The following is a 6054-nucleotide window of genomic DNA, read 5'->3' as shown; positions in this document are numbered from 1 at the left end:
GGAATCAGAATAAGGTGGTCAAAGGCACCAACTTCCCGTTAGAAGAAAACTAAGTACTGGGGATGTAATAGAGAGTGTGAGGACCACGGCTAGCACTGCTGTATGGTATATAGGAAAGTTGTTAAGTGGGTAAATCCTAAGACTTTTCATCATAAGGAGAATTTTTCTCTTTTCTTTTCTTTTTATTGTGTCCACATGAGAAGACAGATGTTAGCCGAACCTACCGTGATGACGATTTCACCATATATGTAAAGTAAACGCTCACCTCAAGCTGTAAGTCTTAAACATATACAGTGATGCATGTCAATTATTTTTCTGTAAAACTGGGAGGAAAGAAAGAGCTCCCGTATCTTTTTAATTTTTTTTTTAAATTTTTTGAGCTTGCATCTCAGTGTTTTACTGAGACCAGTGTTGGCACAGATGAGGCACACAGAATCCAGCTGAATTCCCTAGAAGCCATCCACAAGGTTTTCCTCGGAGCCGTCATCACTGTAGACAATCCTGACCATCTTGTCCTAGTGACAACCCTTAAGGCTGTTCCGGACAGCGGGGCAGCCCCAGACAGACTTACCAGTGGCAGATTCCAGCACCGGCCGTTTGCCTGCAATGCTGACTTTGAGCTGTACCGACTCCCCCTGGGCCCATTGAGCCCAGCAACCGCCTGATCTGCTGGCTCCACCTTTTCCTAGATAAGGAAGGCACAGTTTCTGGATGGGTCCATGGAGAGGCCAATGGTGTTTCCAAAGGCAGAGAAGGTCCCACAGAAGAGGGTGGGCATCATGTCCTCTCTGTACACACACAGTATTCCCCTTCTGAGGGGCTCTGTGTTCAGGAAATGAGTCCCACCTGGGGAAAGGACTCTTGCATTCATGGTTCCTGTCTGGATCAAAGTCCCTGACCCCATCGCAATTCTTGTCTGGATCGAGGTATCTATCCCCATTGCAGTCCCTGTCTGGATCACGGTCTCTGTCCCCAATGTGGTTCATCTCCAGATCATGGTCACTGTCCCCATCGTGCTTCCTCTCCCCATAATGGTCACTGTCCCTATCGCAGTCCCTGTCTGGATCACGGTCCCTGTCCTCATTGTGGTTCATCTCCAGATCATGGTCACTGTCCCCATCGTGCTTCCTGTCCCGATAATGGTCCCTGTCCCTATCGCAGTCCCTGTCTGGACCATGGTTCCTGTCCCCATCATGGTCCCTGTCCAGATCGAGGTCCCTGTCCCCATTGTGGCCCCTCTCCAGATCATGGTCACTGTCCCTATTACAGTTCCTGTCCAGATCATGGTCACTGTCCCCATCGCAGTCTCTGTCCCGGTTCCACTCACGACTAAGGTCCTGGCTGAGGCTTCGAGGTGGGGAGGCTGAGGAGCGGCCCCACCACACTTTTCAGAACCCCAGTCAAAGCTTCAAGGGGGACTTCACCAGCCCCTGGGCCCTGTGCCTCTTCCCCATTTGGCCCCAGTTCCCAAACCCAGTCACTGGAAGACACAGAACTCACGCAGAGGTTTCCTCTGCGGGTGTGTGCACGACTCCTGCAGATCACTGTTGCAGATATGCAACTTTGGAACAGCTGGTAAGTGGGCACTGGGCCCTTCTCAGGGTCTTTTAACTTCCCTCGAGGGTTTGAGAGTGCCGGAAGCCCGGGTTCTTGAGCTGCCAGCTACCAACTTCAGCAGCCGCTTTGCTGGTTCTGCTGCGGTGGCCCTGTCCACCACGCTGCTTGGACAGTGAGCCTGGGACACCGCCTCGACTGGCTGTGCTGCTGCTACTTGGCTTTGTCAGAGCCAGCGATGCCTTTTTCTTCCTCTTGAATTTGCTGAATTTGTTCTGCAGAGCTGCCCCCTCCTTGCTCAGCTGGGGGTATAACCAACCTGGTGGCTCCCCAGGGGGCGGTACCAGGGGTCCCGTGGGCTCGGGCAGTGCCCGCGTGGGCCAGGAGCTCCTGAATCTTAAGGATCTTCCTGTGACATGTAGTGGCAAAGGCCTCCGCAGTCTTGGAGATGCCAAAGGCACCACTACCCCTCGATTTTCACACCACCCAGAGTAAAGCAATATAGAAAAGGAAGCTTGCTCTTCTGACGGTTTCCAGTCATCACTGTAGAGAAGAAAATGGCCAGTGTAATGCATAGTACAGATTCAAACTAGACTGCAGAATCTAAGGCCAGGGAAATCACTGGAGACTTGGGTATTATTATTGGAGAAATTCTTTTGCATGAGGTATGGTGTGAAGAGTCATTTAATATTTGCAAATGTGTTGACATTTTATAATTTCATCATCCTTTTCTTGTTTTGTTTTGTTTTGTCCATGGAGAGGTTTTAAGCTACTTGTGCATCAAGATATATAATTCAAAATTAAGTGGAAAAAAAAACCTATCTTTTGGTATCTGTATACAAAGAAAGATCATCACTAAGTATTAACCTTTAGAGTATTTGTATGGAAAAAAATACATGTTATAAAGAACAAAAGTAGACCTGAGTTGAGATTTTTCCCATTAGGTGAATAATATGTGAAACGTAGGGTGAACATGATGTCAGGATGGACACGGTGGTCTGTTTTTATAGAAAATGAAAGTATAGCACAACTTCCTTTTTAATGATTCACAGAGACAGAAGTTCAGTTGTTGTATTATCTTGAGCTTTGACAGCATTACTGCTTTGGGGGGGGTTATGATTTAATCCATGTCACATGTGACTGTGTGGAAACATGACATGTGAAAACAGTCTGTCGAAGCACTTTGGTATGGCTCTGTGCCGTCGCTTATTATCAGCACTTTACAGAGAGCTCACGTTCAAGGCGATCAGGTGAATGGAGGACAACCTCCAAACTTCTAATACCTGCTCGGAATTATGCTAGTCGAAAATTTCAGGAAATCCCTGAAAATTTTTCTCAGAATTGGAATGGAGATAAGAAGAAGGGATATGGTGATAATGATCGTAGATTTCTCATGAAGTTAGCTTTGCTCCTCCTAATAAAAAAATGCTCGTAAGGCGCTGGCTGTCTCCGATCAGCAGGGTTTCCACGTTAACATGGCACCTTTGAAGGTTAAGGGTTACACACAGAGATTGCCAAACCCCCAAGCCCCCTGTTCTGTTTATATAGGTCCTTGGCGGGATAGTCAGTTCTGTTTCATAATTAATAATCCCTCCCCCCACAAAAAAAGAACTACATTACTGTGCAAAAACAACAGTCCTGTTAAAAATACCGATAGCAATAGGAATCTTCAGAAAACAGATTTTATTTCTTTCAAGTAATAACTGGGAGTGGTTGCGTATGTATCATTCATTTCTGAGCCCTTTTCTCAAATCAAAATTTAGATTTAGAGACATATCTCCCAGATGGGATGAACATTCAGCAGGTGTCAAAAACTCTCCATTATACTGAAGTCTCAAACTATGATGGTAAAACCTCCCACGGAGGGTTTTTTTGTTTGTCTGTTTGTTTGTTTTGCTTTTACAATTAGGATTTTTAACATGTTTGTCTCTGGCGCAGATCTGTTTGAACAAGGTAAGAAAATATTTCTCAAGCAAATCCAAATATTCACCAATCTGATGGGAAAATGTAAGGGTTAACTAAACCTTCTCCATTTGTATCTGAGGCAAAGCTTTGGTACATAATTAGTTTTTCTTTAAAATGTTTCCTAGAGATAATTTTCCTATCCTCCAGCATCCTTCTCCAGCTTGTGTGGGAGGGCAACGTGGCCTTCAGGCGAATCCTCCCCACCACTCTGTGCTCCGCGGGGCAGGAGCCAGGAGACCACAGGCAGGTGTCGGGCTCACCCCCTGCCTTTGGTGGTGTCCCAAACTCCACAGGGTACAGAAGTCCAGGAAAAAATGTGAGATCAGCCACCCAAGTCGAATGGAAAATTTCAGGATGTTAGAAAATGTGGGGACAGCTGATGGCTGAGGTCATGGCTCAGAATGATTTTTTGGTTTACCTGTTTACCCAATGCATTTCATCCATTCCAAAAAAAAAAAAAAAAGAAAGAAAGAAAGAAAAGAAAAAGGAAATGAAAACTCACAAGAAGAAAAAAAAAACGGTTGTTAATCTATTTTGACATGCAGGATAACGAGTATCATTTTGTAAAATTTATATTCATGGATTTAGCACGATCTGTGTGAGCCATATGACAAATCTCTCTAGAGTTTTTTGATTTTTTTTCACTCTTTGTTCTTTGTGTCATTTCTCAGAAATTACTTGAGTGTATATATTTGTAAGGAAATCAAAGCCATGATAGAGCTAGAATTAGACTAATAGATGAATATTTAAATTCATTTGAGAATTTTTTTTCAGAGAGGCAGACCACCCCTCATTTGGTTGATATGCTTTGCGTCTATGCCTTAGGGTTTTCAAAGAGGTTGCTGAGGGCTCCTGGAGGAAATGGAAGAATGTCAGGAGAGGGTTCTCCATTGAATTTTTGGTCTACACAGAGAGAAACAGAGAGGATATGGAATTTATTCCACTTGACTTCATTTTTGGAAACTTGACCCAATAAATGCTGGTCCCTTTCTTCTTTACATTCTCCACTTCCCTCTCATGGGCCCCATTGAATTTGTGCCTCTCCACCATGCCAGGCCCTACTCAGCTCTGTCACCCTGTAGAAAGTAGTCAAATCGGTCATGTGGATATTCTCCCCAAGGGTCTTCCCCCAGTGAGTGTGTTTCAAGGGAATGAGGGGAAACGCCAGGGGCTGGCAGTCTAGAATATATGACAATGTTCTTGCCCTAAAGATTCCATGTGGTGTTAAATCCGTTAGTGTAAGATCTCCCTGGAGTCTTCCTATGTTAAAGTAAACTTTGAGACTGCTTGTGGCGGGGTGGGGGGTGGGGGGGGTTAGTATAAACCATGTGACAGAATTCTGACCAAAAAAATCTTTGGGAAACATCTGAAAAGATTCATATTTTCTGGAGCACAGTTTGGAAACCGGAGCCAGGCACTGATTTTCAAACTTGCTCAATGAGTGCCTTGGAGGAAGTTTGAAAGGAAGCAAAGAGGCAGAATTCAGGCCTGTTTCAAGAAGAGTCTTTCTTACTCATTTCTTTTATATATCTGGCTTTTCAGTGACTAAGGTTTTCTTTGAAGAAAGGTCTCCTTGACCAAAAAAAAAAAAAAAAAAAAAAAAAAGATTCTAGAAATATTTGTGGATGTTCAAGACTGAATCTCAATGTCAGCTATTTTTTCCCCCTGGCTTTGCTACTCCTCAGACTTTCTTATGGTATTTTTGGAATGAAACCACATATTCAAACTTGAGTATGAAATCCAAAAGCCAAAAATGTCTGATATTTTTTCCCACAAGTGCGTTAGAACCATGAGCAAATGAAAGGACTCCTCTTAGTGGGAGATCACTGTGGTGGCTCAACAGAAGGAAAGAAAGATGAGGGCAGTTCTGTTGATTTATGTATAAATTCCTCATGTAGTTCATTAGCTGGACACTCTCAGCGGAGCACCAGGCTGTCCTGGGCAGAGGCTGTAAGTCCCTGAATTCACCACAATAGTCGCCTGCAGGATAAGGACGCTGCATTCCACGGGCTTGTTCCATGGACTTCCACAAAACTGCAGCACTGTGTGTGTAGATAAGGGAGGCCCATTAGAAACTGTGATTTTTAATCACAGGCCCAAGAAGACGAGCAATCAAATTTGAAATAGAAAAAAAAAATGATTCTTGAATATCAGCTTGTGACCTTATATTTATACTGCATTTTCCTAAATTTCCAGATCAAATACATGCATTATTAAGCACAAGTCTAAATTATTATTTAGATTTAGCAGGTGAAAAAACAATAGAGGCTGATAAATGGGCCTGGTTAGGGTCCCGTGGCCGTATTTGGCCCCTACTGTCCACAGCTCAAGATCTCCCAGGAGCCCCCTCACTGGGCTGGGGCAAGCATATTTGGAAGGGTACTTAAGGAAACCCCTGGTAGAATGCTGTAAAATCAGTTTCCTGACTGCTGGTGTTTTTTTTTTTTTTTCCTCTTTCTTTTTCCTTTTTCTAGTCTTTTTTTTTTTCTTTTTTAGTTACATACTCTATAACTTGCTCTGGGCAAAATTCTCTCA

General features: G+C 43.9%; 1 pseudogene; it reads right to left on the bottom strand.

The window, feature by feature from the left end:
- Nucleotides 1-449: 449 nt before the first annotated feature.
- Nucleotides 450-2129, bottom strand: LOC115506064 (annotated as a pseudogene).
- Nucleotides 2130-6054: the final 3925 nt, after the last annotated feature.

Source organism: Lynx canadensis, chromosome F2 (genome assembly GCF_007474595.2).
Source record: "Lynx canadensis isolate LIC74 chromosome F2, mLynCan4.pri.v2, whole genome shotgun sequence".
In the NCBI taxonomy this organism is placed as follows: domain Eukaryota; kingdom Metazoa; phylum Chordata; class Mammalia; order Carnivora; family Felidae; genus Lynx; species Lynx canadensis.
Note: the sequence above shows the minus strand (reverse complement) of the source record. Positions and strands in the feature narration are given on the sequence as shown.